The sequence below is a fragment of the Eleginops maclovinus genome, chromosome 7 (assembly GCF_036324505.1).
Source record: "Eleginops maclovinus isolate JMC-PN-2008 ecotype Puerto Natales chromosome 7, JC_Emac_rtc_rv5, whole genome shotgun sequence".
Taxonomy (NCBI): domain Eukaryota; kingdom Metazoa; phylum Chordata; class Actinopteri; order Perciformes; family Eleginopidae; genus Eleginops; species Eleginops maclovinus.
In genome coordinates this window covers 4,170,401-4,179,881 of record NC_086355.1, presented here as the reverse complement: position 1 = coordinate 4,179,881, position 9,481 = coordinate 4,170,401, and the positions used below count along the sequence as shown (strand labels likewise).

Sequence of the window (9,481 nt, the reverse complement as noted above, 5' to 3'; positions counted from 1 at the left end):
GGGATAGAATGACCTCATCAGGGCTGATTGGTGGAGGCTCATTCTGGGTTGGGCAGGACAGGAAACAAGGCACCGGGAACGCGCAGGGCATGGATGCTCGCTCCCGCTGGGTTTTTTGGGATCCGGTATGAAGCTAAACTGTGTCAAGTCAGACGGTAGAAAACCGGAAGTGCAATAATTTCAACTCCAAAACAAAATACCAACATAGGGATTGGCGTTACGGAAGGTGTCGCGAGATGAATCAGAGGGGGTGGGAAATAACAATAATATAAATATATATACATATATATATATATATATATATATATATATATATATATATATATATATATATATGTATATATTAATTAATTAGGAATGAATTAAGTTTTTCTAATATCAATCAAATCTAAAAACAGTAACCATGTTTATGAATATTTATTGATGTTCTATTATTTTAATTAGATTGTTATTGTGAATTTGATCATAAATAATAGATTATATATTCTAATAACATAATATATAATATAGCTATGGTTTTAGATTAGCAGCGCGTTGTTTTACTTTGAAAGTCCTGCCCGGAAGTTCTGTATACAGCCTGCCTCTAACTTGACACTTGTGTTAGCGGTGTTGGGATTCAGTGTGGCAGCAGCAGGGGAAATCAGGGAAATCTGGGATATCTGGGAAAGGGGAGTCGGTGAAAACCGGGACTAAACCGGCAGAAATCCCCACGGAGCCGTGACCGTCTCACCGTTTCCCCCCGGACTCTGCTCGCCTCTCTCCCCGCCGGTGGCTGCGGTTTTTCTCCCAGAAATCTCCCTGGATCCGCACAGTAAGTAGCCCAATTCCCCTTCACATAAACGCATCTCTATCCCACCACATTTCTCTTTTTCCTCGTTGTTTTTTTTATTTTACACGTTGAATAAACATCCCCTGTTATTTAAATCTGAGACAATCTCGACCTTTTGGTTGTAAGAGTGGATCCTTTAATTAACATCCGCTGCCATAAAAGCCAATTAATCCCATTGCATGTGTATGCAGAGAAAGGAGAAGGGTGGTGATGGTGGTGGTGGTGGGGGGGTGGGGGGGGGGATTGCGAAAAAGCAGCACATAAAACATGGATTTTATTCACATCAGCTGGATAAATGCATCATAGTATGGGCTGCATATGCACACATGGGGTCGATTTCTCCGCCGTTATTCGCTGTGCATGTGTGATTTTGACGGTGCTGCATGCATCGCCGCAGGGCCTGCAGAGCTCAGACTCCCGGCCTGATGCGCAGGTTGTCCGGGGAGCAGCAGCCGGCTGACAGCGCCTCTCTCAGCCGGGGTATTAGTGCTGCAGATCCGAGGCCAGGCGTGCAGAGCTGACACCAGCAGCAAGGCGTGGCATTCATATAGCGTTACATTACATTACACAGCCCAGGGGCGTGTTAGCCTGCAGCTGCCACATACCTATTATATATAATATATGTTTTAATTTATTTGATATATTTTTAAGTTATTATTTATTTGATTGTATCTATTCATTTAGTCTTATGTGTTCCTTTATGTTTCCACGAGGGATCATTATTTATATTAGATGGATCTCTGTTTTAATTTGTAATGTGTGCCATTTTGTTAAAGCACTTTGAGCTGCACCTGCTGTATGACAAGTGCTGTATGAATAAAGCTTTATTATTACTCTTTATTGTATACAGTTTATCTAAATTAATTCATTTAGATTTATTTGACACTGTAAATGTGGCTGCATCACTGTGGTGTTTCTGATGCCGTCTGTAAGAAGCATGCTCAGGGTTTTGCCCCAAGTCCCATTTAAAAGACATTTAAAAATTCAGCATCATCAGACATGCAGGCCTGCCATCTGTCTGTCTGCCTGTAGCTCAACCTGTCTCACCATCTTGTCCCCCTCCCTTGGTGGGAAAAAAGATCAATAATGGGCTCCACATTTGAAACCTGGAGCCATTTACACACACAGTTACACTTTTTAGTTTTGAATGGGGCAAATTCCAGATACTGTTCAGTGCGTTACTGCTTCACTGCCTGACTTCCTCCAAGTTAACCTTAGTGTGAATGTTTATGGTTTATTGCACTTATTGTACGTCACTTTGGAAAGAATCATCAGCTAAATGCAATGTAATATAAACCTGAAGAAGCCATGACCTTCTGCTGGTAGACTGGCGGTCTACTTCAAAATAAGAAATTCCTAATTATAGGAAGAAAATATTGTGATCAACCCATGAAACACTGCACATCAGTATCCTTCTAATCACTTTAGGATATTTCATAGGTTTATAAACGTTGTGAGAATGGATTTGTTACTGTGCAAAGTTCAACCATAAAGCTGGTTGTTGGTGTTACATGTTGGCTTGGTGGGTACAGTGGTTTTATGACTCTGGATTGATGGTTGGGTTCTTTATTGCACATATTCCTACTTTTGTATACATGATGCAGATTACATTGTCTGTGGAAATGAAACATAGTCCCATAAACGGTGATCATAGATGTCACCCTAAGAGTGGATTTAGATTTCTGTGTTCAGCAGTATAAGATGAATAAGCAGAATTTCTTCATCCATTGACATCACAAGTAAGCCAGAAAGTCCTGTTTGAAGATTGATCGGCTAATATATTTGTGTTGGCAGTGGTGTCAGACTGCCTTTTGGCAAAAAGTTGAGCCAGGATCTACTCGTCTATCCGGGTGGAGGATGCTGTCTTTTATTTTAAAATTCACATACCAGTCTGCACCACCAGTGATGCATTTTTCAAATCTCCTTTAGTTGTCTAATTAATGTAAGGGAGACTCATTGTGTTTCATGGACAGACGATACCATCTCAAAACCATCAAACGCCTTGTAATTGAAATCGTATTGTTGCAGTATTTGTGATATTAGCAAAAGTTGTGCTCCTATACCGTGCATCCCTATTTACTGGTGCTGGGGGGGGTTCTTCCTCAGCACTGTAATGTGTAACCAGGCTCATCAGAGATGTAGTTTAATCATTCGGACAGAATTGAGACGTCCAATCTCTTGTGCAGCAGAGTGGAGCAGGATTCAGCATCTCCCTGTAGTGCAGAGGGTTAACTGGAGTATAAAAATCCCTACTGCCCTACTTCAACTGAAGGCTGCTCTGCCTGCCAGCCTGAGCTCCACACCAGAGACTGCAGGCTCCATGTTTCCGATTCACTGTCCTTCACTGTCGGGTTAGAGCTCTTCTCAGGCTGTCTCTGCTCCCTACTTCCCTCAGTTCAGTTCTCAGTTCAGCTGGGTGACATTTTTTCTCTGGATTTCATCTGGTTTGAGTTTTCATAGTTGGGCTTCTTTGATGCCATTTGAGCAGGTGGCTATCATTAAGTTAGCAGTTAGCATCAAGTCTGTTTTCTATTGGAACTTACATATTACCGTGCACCGGCGGATACTGACATGTAAAATATCAATACAGGAACCTTAATTTGAAGCCTTTAAATTCCCATACCAATCGATGTGCCAATATCTGTCTCCTCCTTCTTTAAATTGTCTGAACAGTGTACTGGATTTTCCATGTACTGTTTTATTCTACACTATAACATCTATTGGATTATGCATTTCATATGTAAATTAGGAAGCAACATCTTCTACACCTTATCATGTGAACTTATACTAATCTTTGCCCCAGGGTCCATCCCCACTACTCACCCCCTATATCCATCCTCATCCCTCATTATTATCATCAATACTACCCAAATCAAGAGTGTGAAGGACAAAAGAAGACCCGATAACAACAGTATCACCATTTGCCCCCTTCTCATTTGAATACCAAACAAGTTTTTCTACCTATTTCCAACCTCTCTGATATTTGTACTCTGTGTAAATATCGTCCTCTAGTACATTCCACACGTTCACATCAGTGTGCTGCTTTGCACAAACAGGAAATGATGTAGAACTCCAGCCTATTAATGTCCATCAAACGGTGGCGTTGGAATGTCACAGACGATTAAACTTCACGGAGATTCAAAGTGTTTTTGGTTTTCTGAGATTCTCCCAGCTGTTTTCACCATCTTTTGTTTTTGCTTTAATATTTTGCAGCCGTAAGCAGCTCCCCCTTTTCCCTCTTCTTTTTTTGCACGTGGCAAATAACTCAAACATCAAGAATTTATTAAAAGTATTAAGGATATTTCTGAGCTCAACGTTCATGTTTCCAGCATGAAAACACCAGCTGGCTCTGTCAGGTCTTTACCCAATCACAACACTCACAAAAAGCAGATTCATTTTTTCCTGGAGGTAGATTTTAATCCATGGACTAGCACCAGTGACTACCAATGGGGGGGGGGGGGGGGTAACTAGGTGTAACTAGGTACACAAGGATCACATACTGAGTATTTATATGTAATACCTCAGCTTTGTACTTGAGTATTACCCTTTTTTAGCAACGTATTTTTTGTCTTCTCAACATCTCAAAGGCCAATATGGTAGTTTTTAAAGGAGACCTTATTATGCTTTTTGGGGGGTTTCCCTTTCCTGTTGTGTGTTCTATAGGTTTGTGTGCATGTAAATGGTCTGCAAAGGCTAAAATCCCTGTGTCTGTCCCACAAACTCCCCTACTGCCTGAAACTTATCCATTGAACTCCTTTATTTATTTCCTGAACACAGTGACATCACTGTGTAACACTTCCACTTCTGTTGGCTAGCGCTCCAACACATTGTACAGGATAGGCTAAGGGGCGGGATGTCTTTTAGGGGTTGACCAATCACAACGGGGCCGACCAGCTAACCAATCAGAGCAGACTGGGCTCTGGTTTCAGACAGAGGGTGAAAAGAGGAGCTGCAGCACAGGCAGTATGAGAAACATAAAGAGCTTTCTGAACACTAAAGCATGGAGACATGTCCCAGGAGAGATAATAGGTACAAATATGAACCTGAAGATGAGCATAAAAGGGCCTCTTTAATTTACTCCATTTGTCTGACAGATTTAGGAACTTTTCAGATTACAATTTTTCATACATTTCTCTTCGGATAAACTGAAAGATAAAGTGTGTGTTGGTGTGTTGAAACAATTCCCCTTCTTAAGCTTTTTAAAGTCTTTAAACAGCCTCTGGGATCAGCTGAAAACTGTTTCTCTACTAAAGCAAAATAAGGAATGTCTACTTTTGAAAGATGCGGTTCTTGCAGGACCAAGCTACAAACCCCCTTGTTGTCTATGATGCACTGCTTTAGATTTAACTGACCAATATAAAGGATATGAAGGAGTCAAACACATCTACAGAAATACAGTGCAAAGTAATGCAGCAGTAATCTAGAAACATTTGTGAAACACTGACTTTAGTACATTTTGCTGAAAGCTTGCATACCTTTTACTAAAGCAAGGTTTCTAATGATTCAATCCACCTTTGGGGACCAACCACTGAGCAATATGTCTACTTTGCATCTGAAATATACAGCATGTGGTCAAAGTAATATGGGTTCAATAACTTTGGATAACTCTCTGATCCAAAGTTCGTACAGTTTCCAGCCTGAAGACGTTTCAGTACAGTGTTGTGGGAATCGAACATCTGCCTTTGCAGGCCTGCGGTGTGTTTGGTGTGCTTCGTCTGGCAGCTCTGCATTCCTCTTGTTAACATCCTCTTAATGCACTGCTTACATCTGTATCAGCTGCTGTGGTGCAGTGTGTCAGGGTATTCTCAGTGGTGGCTGTGAGAGGTCGGGTCACCATCGGACGTTGTTTTCTTCATTTCTGTCTCTGCCTCACGCCAAGTATATGGAAAAGTCATCCCTGCTTTTCTCAGGAATCAGGAAATTCCTTCTGCTCCCAGGGGTCAGACAGACAGTCAGTCAGACAGACAGAGAGACAGACAGGAAGACAGAGTGTGAAGAAACAACAGAGCAGAGCTGCTACAGAGGGAGAGTCCAGAGTTTTTAGTTAAAGGAATCATACAGTGCTTCTGGACCGTTTCATACTGTCTCTACTAGGATATGTTTACATGCTTTAAGGATCAAAACACATACTTCTCACACAATCAGTTTACATATCGTTTCCACCCTGCGTTTAAGTACCTGTTTCTTATTGAGCATGTTTTATTTTGTGATGATCTTAGCGTGTTAGAGTACATGTGAATAAGGACTGTTTTGACACATTTCGTCCGTGGTGCATTCAAGAAAGCTCAGATATTTGACATGTATTGTTTTGCTCCTATAGAGACATGTCACTGAAGGACATCAAATGTCAAATTAACCAAAATGCACAGGTCAATTACTTTATATTGGATACAAAACAAAAGCCACTGGTATACTTAAAACCATGGGTACCACTTATGTGATCATTGGCGGTGGAAGCGGGAAACTTTGCGCCTTTAATACCCCAGATATTTGGCAAATATGTTATATTTAACGGATAAAGAAAGACAACAGTTAAGTAAACCAATCCATTAAGGATTGATATCCGCAAACAATTGCAGATTCATGTGAAATAAACAATTCAATGTGGAGCTGAAGGACTCCGTCTCTGGAGAAATGAAAGACTTCTGATTCGAAACAGAGCAGGACATTAAGAAATGAATGCAGCACACTAAGGCTTTCCAACAACATGTGGAGGAGACAATTAGGACTGGACTCCTTGGTGCATTTAAGAAAACTCAGACATTTGAGATTTAACATTTGTGAGTACAAGAAAATCCCATCACTGTAAGACAAATGAATAATTTCACATGTCCATTACCTTCTGTTTGATTCTAAATGTGAGCTAATAGCACTAACATATATTGGAGTGTATATTCCTGTAGTGTAATGCAGCACTCTGTAGTTCTCTATAGTGCACTGTGTGTTTTGCTGTGTCAGTGCTGAACCTGCAGAGACACTCGCACAACTGGAGCAGTGTGTGTGTGTGTGTGTGTGTGTGTGTGTGTGTGTGTGTGTGTGTGTGTGTGGAGTCAGAATCCAATACAGGAAAACTGAATGCCATTATGTGACAATAAGAGGTTGTGAAAATGATAATCGGATGAACTAACACATCGGTCAGGATGTCAGTGGAAGTAGTTTGGGTTTATGTGCACATTAATGATGCACAGATTAATGTGATTACTCACTCATTGTTTGAATACATTTAAGGACATTTTAAGGTCACAGCATTACTTCAAACACACATCCTGCCTGGGCTGTTTGTATGGACTTAACTGACTGTGATACAAGCTGTGTGTGTGTGTGTGTGTGTGTGTGTGTGTGTGTGTGTGTGTGTGTGTGTGTGTGTGTGTGTGTGTGTGTGTGTGTGTGTGTGTGTGTGTGTGTGTGTGTGTGTGTGTGTGTGTGTGTGTGTGTGTGTGTGTGTGTGTGTGTGTGTGTGTGTGTGTGTGTGTGCAGGTTTTGGCATTAAGAGCTGCATCTGTGTCTTGTATCCTGTTATGTTTCGTATTAAAGCTGATCTGTGTGTGTGTGTGTGTGTGTGTGTGTGTGTGTGTGTGTGTGTGTGTGTGTGTGTGTGTGTGTGTGTGTGTGTGTGTGTGTGTGTGTGTGTGTGTGTGTGTGTGTGTGTGTGTGTGTGTGTGTGTGTGTGTGTGTGTGTGTGTGTGTGTGTGTGTGTGTGTGTGTGTGTACTGATAAAAAATAGATGTCTTTTTGGCTTTTTTGTTGTTGAAACAGGCGACTGGCAGCTGAACGCAGTGACTCAGCCTGTGTGCGTGGGTGTCTTACACTCACACACACACACACACACACACACACACACACACACACACACATACACATATACACATACACACACACACACACACACACACAGAGGCAAACACATTGAGTTAATGGACTATCCAGATGAGCTAACTGTACTCCAGTTTCCTTTGTTTCCACTTAGTTCTTTTCTCTGTAAAATAAACAAAATGGCAGAACAGAAAAAGATCCTAATGGTGTTTTCAGTAAAAGTATCTGAATTTTGAAGGAACATTTAGATTTTACTGGTGCGATTGGTTTCTCTTCGCACCAGGGAAACCCTTTGAGGGTCAGGGATGCAGTTTACAAAGCTGATGTTGGTCTAAAGGGACCTTCCTCTCATAAGTCCTGTGACGTGGTCAAAGAAACAAGGAATTGTAGGAAAACAAACTAGAGGAAAAACGTCTCCCCTGGTGGGTCGGTCTTCACTTTGAAAAAATCCAGTCAGCTGTGTATACAAAATGAAAGGACAGAAAATAATGTAGGTGTTCGTACAAAAAAGGCCTTCTGTGTATGTAATGCTTTAGAATATATTTTTACTAGTACATACAACAGGCTTTGTTAAAAAACACACACTGTCTACAGATAGCTGCTTCCATCCTTTGCCGGAAACGACACTCTGTTTTTGCGCCCATCTCTTTAACACGAAAAAAGCTCAGTCTGCTCTGATTGGTCGGTTTTTCCAGGTCTCACACATCTATGGTTTTGTCGTATATGCAGTCAATGCTGATGTACAAGAACAAGATGTAAATCAGGAATGAACTATGATCTAAGGAACAACACCGACAATCTAACCAAATACTTAAAGCTTTGATACGAGACACAATAGAGGGGTGCAGTGATGACACATTTTTGAAGGCCGACTTGGAAGTTAGCATTGCAAACTCTTCCATTGTTGGAGGAGCCTGGGAGTTAAGTTTTTCATTGCCATGAAAAGAAGAGACCGAGGGGTAGACCGAGGACCAGGTGGAGGGATTATATCTCTTCGCTGGCCTGGGAGCGCCTTGGAATCCCCCAGTCAGACCTGGTTGATGTGGCCAGGGAAAGAGAAGCGTGGGGCTCTCTGCTGGAGCTGTTACCTCCGCGACCCTGACGGAAAAGCGGGAGAAGATGGATAGATGGATTGCCATGTCTACACTGTAGCTACTGTGCATATGACAACAAAGCCTTTGAGTCTTATATGAAAGTGCTCCCTCGAAGCGATGGGATTTTTCCATTGGATTTCAGTATATTGCAGAACATAAGCTTTGTGGCCAACATGCGTTTGTGCTTTTTGTTCAGCAGGGTCTCTTTACTTTGTGATTTTTCTTAAACATAAATGCAGGAAAAAACAACAATTCAGGGTTAAGAACTAACTTTATCACAGTTGCATGGCTGTGCTTCACCACCGCTAAGCTGAACGCAACACATTTTTGGTTTGTTTAGCAGTTTATTCAGTCACTTGTTAGCAGCTAGGACACATAGAAGTTTCGGACATTGACAAGTGGGGAAATGACTGACATATTTTAGAATGTAGAACGTGAAATCTCTTCAGCTTGTGTTAACCACAGACCTTATTTCAAGTATCTACGTTGACCCTGAGGCGATTTAAGTCCTTTGCGGGTTTAAGGACCCCTCTATTGACACATTTTGGTTGTTAGCAAAGAGATCAAATACTCGGTGTGAACGTGAATCGATAATTAAGATGACAAGTTTTTACCCTGAAGTTATTTTCTTTTATAGATTTCCAATTATCGAAAAGAAATGCACTTTTTAATAAGCATAATTGACAGCTGATTAGTTCTGCATTGAGAAACTATAGCTTCTAAATATACCACCATCACGGCTTTG

The 9,481-nt window shown here is 41.3% G+C and overlaps 1 protein-coding gene across 1 annotated transcript in view; it reads left to right on the top strand.

Annotated features, from left to right (window-relative positions):
• The first annotated feature begins 625 nt into the window (after nt 1–625).
• raph1a (Ras association (RalGDS/AF-6) and pleckstrin homology domains 1a) overlaps nt 626–9,481 on the top strand; it is a 65,298-nt gene continuing 56,442 nt past the window's right edge. Inside the window, 1 exon segment of the mRNA XM_063888560.1 lies at nt 626–811. The gene's annotated coding sequence lies outside the window, so the exon portion shown is untranslated.